General features: G+C 35.3%; 1 protein-coding gene and 1 long non-coding RNA gene across 7 annotated transcripts in view; one reads left to right on the top strand and one right to left on the bottom strand.

Annotated features, from left to right (window-relative positions):
* The window catches only part of LOC147657154 (uncharacterized), a 67247-nt gene extending 65841 nt beyond the window's left edge, over positions 1-1406 (top strand). Inside the window, exon 3 of the long non-coding RNA XR_015292985.1 lies at positions 987-1406. This is a non-coding gene — a long non-coding RNA (uncharacterized LOC147657154). The remainder of the gene's footprint in view (positions 1-986) is intronic.
* LOC100871615 (uncharacterized) overlaps positions 1-13619 on the bottom strand; it is a 503962-nt gene that overhangs the window by 336753 nt on the left and 153590 nt on the right. The gene's annotated exons all lie outside the window — the stretch shown is intronic.

Here is a 13619-nt window from a genome sequence, read left to right as displayed (position 1 = left end):
GAGATCTTCGATGATTAGCAATTCTCCGTTTGAACAATCTATTTTCGATTCGCGATAATCACATGATAGTAAAGGAGAGATGGAAAGGAAAGAGAAAACATCTGTCACAGAAAGAGTGGGGGAAACGAAGCGTCGTATTTCCTGGCGCGCGACATCGAGCACCATGTAACGAATCGGCTGGGGCTCGTAGCGCATCCTGAGGAAAGTAAAGCTTTACCTGGTGCCGAGTTTAATGGTTGTACCGAGTGAAGTTGCTGGTCGATCCGAAGAAACGACCCGCTTTACTATAAATTCCAGATAAGCCAAGGTTTACGGTGGCGGCGTATAGTTAAGACGTAGTTGCATCGCGGAAAATAAACAGTCCACGAAATTACCGTCTTCCTTTCGTTTGTCAATGCCGGATTAAAATCGTGCATCTATCGATCTGTGTTTATAGAGAAAGTTAGATTGTATAGTCGAGGTGAAAATACGATACGAAGAGTGAAATTTGACGCGTGATTGGCGGAAACGATGAAGTGAGGTTATGAAATGGTTCAAGTGTGGTTCGAGTTTATATATTTCGGAACGCGAAATACAGTAATTTATAAGTCTGAATAAAAAGTTCATCAAGTTGTATAATCCAATACATTGTGTGTTGATGTTGAAAACTACAACTTTATTACGTGACATTCTATTTTATTACGTGCATGTTCGTTAAAGATATGTTCTTTATCTGATTTGTAATGCAACGATTCTCGCCATATCGAATATGTCATCAAAACGCATTACTAATTTTTCTTTACGATCATGTGAATAGATCTTTAAGGAACAATATCTTTCTAAAACTATCTGTAACATTTTAATTCAATTATATGGTTGCAGTTTTGTATTAAAATTATGAACTAGTGTAATTTAATTAAACATTTAAAAAAGCATTTATAAAATTATACTGATAAATATGAATGTATAAAGTTTTTTTCACTTCATTTTTATATTTCTTATTACAGATTAATATCTTATCTGCAATCTACAACAGTACACTTGTCAAATAAACCTCTCGACTGATGTTCCAGAGATATTAATGCAAGCAGAGTACTACTGGCAGTACTAGTGCTCTGTATAAAGGGAACTCGACGTGTGATTACAGTTGAATAGCGGCATCGTGATCGTCACATGGAATATCTTAGCAAACTCGAATGAACCTACACGTCGAGTAATCCACGAATTTAGTAGCTGTTCCATTTGCCACACTAAGCAGCTACTGATGGTTGTCAGAATTTCGATCGATACGTAGAAATGAAGGTCAATAGATGTAGAGATAAAGATATTGTACATACATATCCATTATTTTACAAGATATCCAATAGTGATACTAGCGCCAAGATGTAAATTCAAGTAGAAAATAAAAAAAAGAATTTTAAAAAGAATATTAGAAATCGATTCGTTCATCATTCACGAAAAATTAATACTTTTTATGTATCGTTAATAATTTTTTTCATCATTCGTATTCATAGGGTAGAAGATCGAATATATCACTCTATCATTACAGAAAAAAAAAAGGATCAATAACCTTATCTTGGGAGTTTGATAAGAAGCAAGTATGATTTTTCGCATGTAATCGAATGGCGTCGAAGATAAAGTCACGGCCTCCTAAGATCACGGCGATGAAAATAAACGGGCCGCGTGTGTTATTAGGTGAAATTTAACGTGGCGAAAATACGGAACGATTCGCGTGAATTCGCTCGTAACTAATTCGGCTTAAATGAGACAAGGATAATGATATACGAGCGGCGGAGTGTGACATCAAGGTCGGCGGCAACCGACCGTGAAATATCACTGGGATGAAAGTATTTTGTTGCTTCTCTTTGTGGATACCAGTTTTTGGAAAGGAATAGCGCACGTGTGTATATGTGCGCGCATGTGAATGCGTGGATATAACAGTAGGCTTTTGACATGCGTGAACATTGTTGAAGATATTGAATGGATAAGAGTTTATAGGACGTATACAGTGTTGTACGCTTTGTTGTGTTTCAGAATAGCGAGATTTACGAGGATGTAAAGAGGACTATATACATCGGAACAATGGATAAGGAAGAAATATTTTTGAAAAATTTTTTTTCTTCATAATAATATTTTGAAATAGTTAGATTTCGAATATCGTAAAAACAATAACAGAATTACATTGTATCATCGTTATTAATTTTCTTCATTGTGACAAGCAATTAATGTGTAGATTCAAGAACGTCAATTAAAACTTTTGCTTTTATGATAAAATAATATTTTATCACAATACTGTAAACATCAATCTATACTGTAGATCTCTCGATGCAATTTCGTTGAGAAACCTAAAGCAAACTTAAAGCTGCAAACGAAGAATCTTCGTTCTCAGATATCCGAGATACCTTCGTTAAAACAACCAACAATTTCGGAGATAATTTCGTGGTGTGGATAAGTGCACTTTCTTATATAGTTTATATGTATAGATATATACCAGATATAGAGAGTTACTATTATGGCAGAAGTCCATGTTCCACAAAACGTGATCCAAACTCAGTCCACGAAAACAGTTGTTCCCTGAATATACGGTAATATAAAACCGGAATTATCAATTATGTAAATGATAAATATGTACAACGAAGAAATAACATTATTTTAAAATATAAATTTACCATATAAAATTAATATTATATCAAGCAAAGAAAATACAATAATATATATATCTCACGAGTATAAAAAATATTTATTCGATGTTGATAAATGTTTAGACGGCAACAATTATGACAAAAAAAAAATAAATTTCACGATAGATAAAAAAAAAAACGCAGAGAAGAAACATTTTTCTCGTATTTGTATTCCGCTTTCATCAATTCAGTCGTAACATCTTCGACAGATTTTCATCGTGACATTTTGCAATTCCAGAGTTCAATTTTTCGCTGAATATCAAACGGACGAGGCAATTTCTACGAAGATTAAGCATTAGGAAAGGAACGAAGTGGGCAACTAACGGATAAGTCCTGTTAGGAGACGAATGGTTGTAGAGAGAAGAGACACGATACTCGACGAGGAAAAGCGTTTAGAGAGTTAGGGTAGTTCTATCAGCGAAAGTGATGATTTACTGGACGACATAAATAATCAAATATTTTACGAGACGAAGAAAGTTACGACGATTATCGAACTCGTGATGTTTCAAATATTCTCGTGATCTGTGAAAAATGATTGAATTTGTTGACCAATTTGTTAAAATGTATAATATAATTCAACGTTAATTTATTTTATATTTATACTTTACGCTTTTACTTTATATAAATTTTTGTTTCGTCTACAGTTGTTTATGAAAATTTTCGTATGTCTTATAAAAAGTGCTTTTAATGAAATTGTGGTTTGGTATACATAATGAGTTACTGGACACGTGTGACTTATAGTGGCGCTAGTGTCGATGAACCATCTAATACACGATAGCTGTGGGTGTTTAATTTTAAACGAACTTGAAACTTAATTTTTATTCATTATTTTCTTTATTCATTTTTTTAAAGTCTATATCTAAATAAATAATAATATGTGTATAACAAAAATCTTTATAATCAATAATTTCACATTTTGCTTTTTTCTTTTTTATAAAATTTCTTGGTCGTAAAACTTTAAATTTGAATTTTGTATTTTATTTGCACCATTTTCTTTAAAAAAGAAAAAAAAGAAAAATAATTTTTGGTATCTGTTTGAAAAATAAATACAGATATGTAATATATGATAATTTCGTGCATTTAGGTCGTGAGACGTCAAAAATTGATCGCATAAAGATTCGATTAATTAAACCGGTTCAATGGTACATATTTCATGGCCACGTATTTCCTGTCAGTCGTGTCCATTAATTTACAAGCCGGCCTGCATTGTTTCTGCTGACACACGGTCATTCATCAACTTTTATTGAAAATTTTTCACCCTCGCGTTAAACTTACGACGAATATCGTGTTTCAGATTACAAGATCACGAATCGATCAACGAATCCATAATAAAATGTTGATTTTTCACAACAATTGGAAAAAAATCTAATATCATCTATGAAAACTTTCTTCTCTTACATAATTACAAAGTGTTTTGCTCAAGTTTATAAAAGAGTCAACTTTCTACGAAAAGAAGTATTATTAAAATCAGATATTAGAAAGTTTCACAAGCTTGTTTACAAATTTTATTAAATATCGAGGTCAAGATAATAAAGTACAATTCACTTGAGTTTAACTAGTTTCTCGTGAAATGATACATTTAATTATAGGTAATATTAAAGACGGAATAAAACTAACGTTATTTTATTTAGAATTATAAGATTTATAAGGTTGTTACATTAAGTTCGGAAATTATCTGATGCATAAAATAATGTTTCATAAAAGTTTTTTTAAAAAGATACCATGATTGAATGACAAAAAATTTTTCTCCATTCATATTTACATATGAATTGTACAATACTATCATTCAACTGTTATTAAATACCGTTGTTTTTTAACATGCTTCATAGTTCCGCCCTTCCATATTTCTGCCAATGATCAATGAGAGCTAGAAAAGTCATGCTCGTTTAATGTACAGTTCCGCTTCGAAATCGAATTGCAAAACGAAAACCATTATTCAAATGCGCATGGAATAATGCAAACGATTTTGTTTATATATCGAGAGTTGACTCGATAAATCGCCGCTTTGCGACACTTTATGGTTCCTATCTAGGACGTATTACGAGCTTCAAAATGGTCGATCGAATAAAATCAAATAACATTGTTTAGCATATAATTAATGAGCGAGAACGAGAATTTTATGTTAGAAAATTTTTACTAGTCAAATTTAACTCACAAAATATTTGTCATAAAAAGCATTTAAATAAAATTATCGATTTGATAATATAGTATAAATTGAAATTTAAAAGAGATCAAAAAATTCTATTTTATAAACAGTATTTGTAAACGTACAAATATTTCTAGATCATTTTCTAGTATGTTAATAGCGCATTAACATATTGATTAGTCAATAAATCGTTTACTGGTGCAGCCAAAATTGGATACTATCAAATTCGAAGCAAATGCTAAACTAACCTCTAATTTCCCATTACCACTCCCTCTAATCTATCCAACTTCACCTAAATCACGTCTATACCTAATCGTTTGTCCAAACAAATTCCATCAAAACCACCGAATCTTCCATTTCATCTAACCTCGAACCGTACTACACAATTTAATATTTCACCATGCACTTTTCTGAACATTCGGAATCTACAACACGTCACAGTGAATTTCAACGAAATTTTCTTCTTAACCTACATAATAAAGTAAATCGAAAGGCTTACAGAATGGAAATATTTCATTCTTTCTTTGCAATTTATCCACTTATGTAACGTAATCTCGAACTAAAACTATTAAATATTTCATCAACCACTTTCGAATCCGCAAATCGTCACACATCGAAACATGCGCGTCCCAACGAATCGTTGTGCACGAGTGTGTCTCAGTCACGCAGAACGGTGGCGCTCGTGTCGTAAAACTAAAAGAAAAAACGCCGAGACCCATCGTTGCGCCACTCGAACGGAGAGGATCGTGTGTGGGTGCGCGAAGTATCGATAAATCGGCGGCGAAAATTCGGTGTGGGCCGAAGTTGACCGAGATTGCACCCGGCGGAGCACAATAACTCGCTGCATCAGGCGGCAGGATTTTTGCCGGCGAATAACTCGTGTATGCGCAAATACCGTCCACGAGCGTTTTCACGCTCCGGTAAACTCTGTCCTATTGAGTCGAGAGCAGACCGTACGCTGCTGGCCCGTTCTCGCCGCGTAAATGCGCGCGATCGTTCGATAACGCGAGTGTGCCGTATGCTCTTTCTCTCTCTCTCTCTCTCTCTCTGCATTTCTACCCGTAATTATAGCGGTTCCAGCTATACACGCCTGGATCAGTACAGCTGGCCTCCTTCCATTTGCCTTTTCCCGCGCTTATTTGATCAGTAACACGGCAGAGATATTTGAAAGCGGATATAGGGACATGGTGGATATAGAGTGATCTAACTTAAGGTGACCTACCTTAATTAATATAGTTACTAATGGATCGATTTTTTTTTTATGAACGATGGAATACAGAAGTTGAAGATGATATTTGAATTTTTTTTCAAATTAGAAAAAATGGAATGTTAGCGAGTTGGATGATGGAATAAAAATTGGACGATGGAAAATCGAATTATGAATAAATATTTGAAAAGGGATTGACAAAGACGAAGAGATATTCTCAGTAACGTATGAGATTGAAAAATTTAAAAAAAAAGGAAAAACGACGGGGAAGCAAAAATGTAGCAAGTGTAAGCGGCAGCAGTTATTTGTACTGGGTGGAGATGGATCAATACATTTTTCGAATAGAAAGGCGAAAGATATTAAATTCCTGAAATGTTGTGTCCTTATCCAATATCGTGCAAAAAAAAAATGTTCGTATTATACGAGAAAAAAATATCGTGTAATTTTATTGGCACCGTACTCTTGGAAATTTCAATCGATTCTGATTTTGTTATTGCATAAAAAATATTGTTTAACATTTCGAAATGATTTTCAGAAGAAAAAAAAAAGTATCGGTATCGATCCAATTTTTTGTTGAAGTTATTTAAATATATAATAAAGGAAGTGGTTCGGGCATAATTGCTTTTGATTTCAATTAAGTTCATCGAGAGTGGATTGCTTATGAATAATATTTGTCCGTTTGATACGAATCCGTGTTTTCAATATCGTTGCTCCCAGAGAGAAGCAGTTTTATTAATTCTGTTAAAAGAATCTGATCGCAAGGATATTAATATCGATATGATCTTTTCAATTTGTTAAATATCATTGCACGAGAAAATACTTGATTTTTATGCAAAAAAAAAAAAAGTTAAAAATTTTAACACGTATTTATATATATTTAATTTATTCAAAAATTCGCAAACGAAAGAGAAGTAACTATTTTTAATTGCTTCTCAATTGTTTGAAGAATAATTCAAACAGTATTTTAAGATAATTATACAACATTCTCGAACAAATGACAAAACTCGATCTAAGTTTAATTGCCATAGTTTTAAGTTAATTAATTCGCAACTAGTAATTACGAACTTCTGATCTCATTTCTTAAGAAATAAACATTGACAAATGATCTTTATTTTTTATTTTTTGAAAATTACTATGCCCTTAATCTTATCTTTGAAACGCGGAAATATTATGGGTTATGAAAAGAAATAGAACAGTAAAGTGGAATAAGACAATCACGGTCGAACAAGTAGATCAACCAATTTAAAGATCGCCACATGTATTAATAATATCTCTAAATCAGTTTTGGAATAATCGATGCGAGTTAAATATTTTAATATAAACTCGTGAATGCAGTTAATTTCCATACATTTCCATGTACAAATAAATAATTCCTGAAATAAAATTAATATTCGACGACGATTCGTGTTTCACTTTTTTGAAAAAATATTGCTTAAAAATATGGGATTATCACCCATGAAAAAATATACGATGAATATCAATTCTCAGAGTTTCTAATAGTCTATTCTGGAGATGGTCCAGAATAATAAATGGTGATAGAAATTTTGTCCACTCAGGGACGCATAAGGATAATATCCACGGAAGGATAATAAAAAATTATTATCCCGACACCTACCGTTTTTGACGAAGGGTTGCTCAAGCATAAAGTCATAAACTTTTATTAACAGAGGATTCGGAATAAATACGAATTTTTTATGAGCAATTTCATTCGAAACAATGAGTAATAAAGTATACAATGAGTAATAAAGTTAATTTGTGCAATAAATCAAATGAAAATTGTTAATTTATAAATACAGAATTTTTATAAAAATAAATTAAAATAAATCGAGTAGAATCTCCTGTATTTATTTTTCTTAAATTAAATTTTGGACACGTGCTTATTTATGACAAAAACTAAAATAATAAAAACTATCACATTACGATAAAATAGCAGAAAAATAAGAAAGAAAACCACTTTCTTTTTACTTTTGGATCTTAAATCCTTTAGTTCTTAAATCAATTCGGACACTTTTATGGTTAACCTCGAGAGTTATCCTAGCAGAATCGAGTGCCACACATTCGTAAAAAGAGGTTGCTTCAACGACCCTATCGTTGAAGAAAAAGACTCGAAAGATAGAAATCCTATTTAACGAAATTAAAGCGATAAATTCGAAGAATTCAACGATACAAATTTTTCTCTATGATATAAAAAAAAAATAATATAATTTTTTTTATAAATTATACAATTAAATTATCAAATTTTGAGATCAATCGCCTAATGAAGTTAGGATAAAATTATTTTTGAGGTTAGGTTGTCCCAACTTTTCAATATTGCAAAGTCACGACATTTCTAAAACTGGAAGCTATCGAAACTATCGAACGTTACAGCAACAAAGCTCGACGAAATTCGCAAAATAATGGCGCACGTGTTCCAATTTCACTTCGTTCGAGCATAATGGCGGAATTTGGTTTGCATCATTATCGCTTCCGCTTTTTCGGTTAATCGCGCTTTTTAATTTTTTTTCCCCCGCCATTGATTCTTTCGATATTGTCAATGGTCACGAATTTATCCGTTGATATTTTAATAGCCAGCGTCCCGATTTCGATTTTACAGATTGTTTGCGCGAGTCGCGATTGAAAAGCACGAGTTGCGTATCCAGTTTGAAACCGTTGGATCACTTTATTTCATACGCTTGCTACGCGTTTAATCAACAATCTCTTTTTTGTTTTTTTGTTCTTTTTTTTTTTTTTTTGTTTTTTATCTTTTCTGCATCGAACATCTACAACGATCCGCTCGCTTTGATGGTTCGATTCCTCTATCTAATAACAAAGTCAACAAGCGAATAATAATCGAGATTATTAATCGATGTTTGATCGATCGTTTCCCTTTGTAAAAAAAGATCTATCGTCGTTTCACAATTCCGGATGCCTTTTGTACTCGAAACTGCTGTTTTCCGTTTTTGTTTCCTCTTCTTTTTTTTTTTTTTTTTAACAAGACGATCTCAAATCGATTGCTTTTATTCCAATCGTTCGATTAAACAAGAAAGAAAACGAAGAAACAAATCAAATTCTATACAACGAAGAACATTTTTTTTTTTTTAAATTTTCGAATAAAACACACATTCGCTCGAAAATTTGATTCGAAATATGATTAATTATGGATTATAAAAGTTCTCCAAAAAAATTAGGGAGGAGAGGGAATATATCATCGAAATATATTCGCTTTCTAAATATTCCTTTTCTTCATAACGTATAACGCTTTATCGAAATACACAACACTGTACGTTTCCTATCCCGAAATCCGAAAAGACACAAAATTGAATTAGATGCACTCCACTCGTACAAAAGAAGGGAGAGTAACAAACTCTCGAAAACTGGACGGATTTTGTTCGTGAAACGAGTGACGATCGGTCATCCAGCGATAAATCACCAGATATCTGTATTATAGGTATGAAGGTACGCGTGGAAACGACAAATCCACATTGGGCACGTGGGCTGCGCAGATGGCGATCAACGTGCACAAGCTTCATTGGTTGGTCACCGTTCAAGAGTGTATACACGGGTGTGTTGGAAGGGATACTCGGGGCCTCGGTTGAAAACACGCTATAAATTCGTCGAGTTTCGTCGTCATCCGAGCCGAGACCGTGCACAGACTGATGATGAAAGGCATGCTCTCGAGGAATATAGGTCGCTAGAGAAAGAGAGAGAAAAAGGATACACTCGACTACGTATACAAATAGAAAGCGGAATTCCTCTTGGTTTTTCTTTCTTTCTTTCTTTTCCTCGATTTCTTTTTAACCTTACGATACTATACGTAATTCGTGATAATGAAAGAGAAATATAGGAAATATACTTTTATCAATGATATTTTTTTCTGTGTAAATTCTGTCTAAATTTTCTGTGTAATTTCGTGCAGTTTGATTCACAGAGATTCGAATCGAAATTTTCGAATTTTGGATTTTGTACTTTTGTTAAGAAAAAAAAAAAAAAAAAAAAAAAAAACAGAATCATATTCATATTGTCGAGGAAAATGGGGAATAATTTGGAAATTTCCGCGTCGATAAAGTATTATTCGCAATTTCTTTTCCCGTTTCGATTGATGAAGAAATAGGGAGAGAAGGATATCGAAGAAATATTTCTCCGCTTTACATTTCATATTTCTCTCTCTCTCTTTCTCTTTTTTTCCTTTTTTTTCCATATCTATCTCTATTTGAGAATATATTCCCTGCGCGAGAATCAACGAGATTCCTCTCCGAGGAGGGGGGGGTGAACTCCTCGTCGTGCATTCTTTGCACTTAAAAGACGTGTATCCTAGTCACGAAAAGACACGTACACTTTTCCTATATCCAATCTACTTTGGATCTCGTGCATTCCGCGAATTCATTCTCGCATTCCGATTCCAGTGCGTCTTCGATTTTAAATAATCAAAATTCACGCTCGGAGGGGGGAGAGGAGGGGCGGGGGGGGGGGGTGAGAGGGACGATCGATAAATTCCCACCACTTCGCGTCGAAAAATAAAAATTCGTCCGCAATATTTTCTACGATTGTTCATTATCGAGATTATCGAATCATAACGTTATAAATTCTGGAATGTATGCAGTTAATCGACTGCGTATAACTTTAACAACTTTACACAACCATTTGTGTTGTAACAAATCGAATCTAAATAGTGCTTCATTCAACAAATATTCGAACGCGCGATCTTGAACTTTCGTTCGATAATATGCACGCAATTTCGGCAAAGTATTTTCCGAACTATCCATATTGCAGCGTTTAAGGAAATATGTGTTCATAGAGTTTACGATACAATCAGATTGTATAATAATTTTAATAAAAATAATAATTCAAACAATTTGTTATTCATTTGTTTATTTCAATTTCGAGTCTCAAAGATAATAAAAAGAAGTTTCAATTTCGTCAAGGATCTCAAAAAATTTCGAGTACAACGAAGAAACCTAAAAATAAATAGATATAAAGAGGAATATTTTCAAAGACACGAAAGAAAAATCGTAGCGTAGCTATTAAATTAAATAAGATTAAGACGCAAGAAATTTCCTTCTCTCTTTCTCCCCTTTTTATTCGAAATTTGTTGGAACTGACAGATTATACCGAAACCATTACATAGTCTGGAAGAAATTTTCGGTGACCCGAACGTTAAACTTTAATAAATGATGAAGAGTGGAAGACAGGGGCCGGCCGACTTGGCGGGCAGAGATAATTCCGGACGATTTTTCACACGAAGGGGGGTTAAAAAGCGGCGCGACGTGTCAAAAGTGGGTACAATGGCGGAAGGGGGAGAGGTCGCTCGGTCGCATTCTTCATCAAGTGTCAAAACCACGAGGACAGCTCGAGGAGGGGGAGGAGGATCACTTTGTTATCCGACTTACATCCGATTAATTAGCAACAAAGAAATCCCCCATCCCCGCCATTTTCGCTTCATCCTTCGGTTTATATAAAGCGCCTCCCTCAAATCGTCCCATAAAACGTTTCATGGAACGTTTACTCTCTCTCCTCCTCTTATTTCCCCCCACTTTCTACCTTCTCGAACGAATTTTCACACACATTTCACATTGTTATCCTCTAAATAAAAACGTTTCTTCGTTTTTACAATTCTTTCAAAAATTATAAAAATTCCCCGACATTTTCTCTCGAATACACGTACGCGCATCAAAATATACGAGTTCGCATTTTAACGAGCATCGAAGCGGAACGAGGGAGAGGAGAAAAAAAGAGAAGGAAAAACGAGGAAGGAGGAGAAGGAGAAAAAGAGGATGCGCGCAGCGCAACGACACAATTTACCATGGCTCGCCATGGAACGATCTATTCGCCAGAGGCAGCAACATTTTTTCGAATATCCACTCCGACATCCATGATCCTAAGCGCCAAACGCACACACACGTTCGCGAAACGTTTTTCAAGGGAGTCGTATCTCCCTGTCGTGGAGCGAAGTTTCCAGCGCCATCGGTCGGACGAAAGAAGGATAGCGGCCACGGGCGAAAGGAGTGGGGATCGATCAGCTGATTCCTCCAGGGTGTACTAAAGTGCCGCTTACCCGTGTTGGCGGCGCACCATCGCGGCGACGTGTATGCGCCGCGTACGTGTGTGCCGGCTCGCACCGCAACAGGCAATATAACTTTCTTGCCGATTAATTTCTCGCCAAGCGAGCGAGCGAACGAGCGAGCGTGCGAAGCGACCTCGACGCGCATCTGGAAAACGATAATGAAGTTGGACGGGGCGAGGAAGGAGGTAGGGGAGGGCATTAAGAGCGAGTGGTGGGGAAGGATTGGGAAGTTTTTGCGCTTGGGAGATATACATGGTTGGGTGTGCGTTGAAGTTTTGGATTGCCGGGTGGTTGACGATGGATGTATAATAGAGGAGTGGAGAAATGTTTTAGAACATTAAATATTTTAGACGTTGGGGGATTAGTGATAAGGAAGAAGGGATGATCGATTAAGAAGGAGTGTGAGAGTGAATATTTTAGATATTAGAAGAGGATTTTAGGGGATGGGATTAAGGTGTAAGATTTAGGTTTATCGTTTTGAACGCTTTGAAGATTTAGATTTTGCGGTTAGGGGATTGTTCACGATGCGATATGGGTTGCTGTGGATTAATAGACAGATAGATATCTCTGTCAGAGAGAATATTTTAAATATTGAGGATCACGGTATATCGTGAATCAATAGTGTAAAGTAAGTGAGTGATCAGAAAATAATCGAAAAAATCCTTTCCTCGATCGAGGCGCGCCTCGCGAAAGGGAGAATAAAATTCGTGGAACGTGAAAATTTGATCGAAGATCAAAGTGGAGATCTCAAACGATTAATTAAGCTGAAACAAGTTCCTTTACGCTTTAAATGCTTGCGGAAAAACGCTTGTAGGGGAAGTTTCAAAGAAACGGGGAATCTTCTCAAAGCTTATAAAACTTAAAACGTACGTATTGTGACATTGTAATTACCTTTTATGCGACTCTTAAACATAATTACAATTAATCAAAGAGACTCGTTCACCCGCCAAACACTCCTACAATGCGACGCCTTGCCTTTCTCCTACATCTTTCTCCCTTTCTCGCTAACCTCTCTCTTTTCCTTTCTTTCCTTCTTTTTTTCTTTCTTTTTTTTTTTTTTTTCAAATCACCCTACCTCTCCCTCCTCGCAACGTTTCCACAACCGTCGAGCTTTTGTTCTACCCTTTTTCTCTCTTTCTGTTCGCCCGACTGGTTACCGGTGCTCGGCGCTTTTACCTCGCTACTCCGCCCGCTTCATACTTTCTGTCGTCCAGACCTACTTTCGGACTCATCGCCATTCCAACCGCCCCCTTCCTCTCCTTCACTTACCCAACGGCCGTGCTGCTGCTGTGTTCCATTAATCAACTCCCTCCTTATAAAGAAACGTTACGAGTTTAAGGAAGCAAAAATTGGCGATGCATCCGTTCCTCGATACGATTCCTGTTTCTCTTTATCGTGATCCACGCCATCGTATCGTTCGAGCAAATTTTGCGAAACAGAATTCGAAGTGTTTTTTTCATTATGGGGAATCGGTTGTGAGATGGGACGATTCGTTTAAAATGAAGAATATAGGAAAGAATATGTTTAGAACGAAGGAATAAACTGTGACTCGTGTTATATAGATGT

Source organism: Apis florea, unplaced genomic scaffold (assembly GCF_048593485.1).
Source record: "Apis florea isolate Af1SG1 unplaced genomic scaffold, ASM4859348v1 contig_3203_pilon, whole genome shotgun sequence".
Lineage (NCBI taxonomy): Eukaryota > Metazoa > Arthropoda > Insecta > Hymenoptera > Apidae > Apis > Apis florea.
Note: the sequence above shows the minus strand (reverse complement) of the source record. Positions and strands in the feature narration are given on the sequence as shown.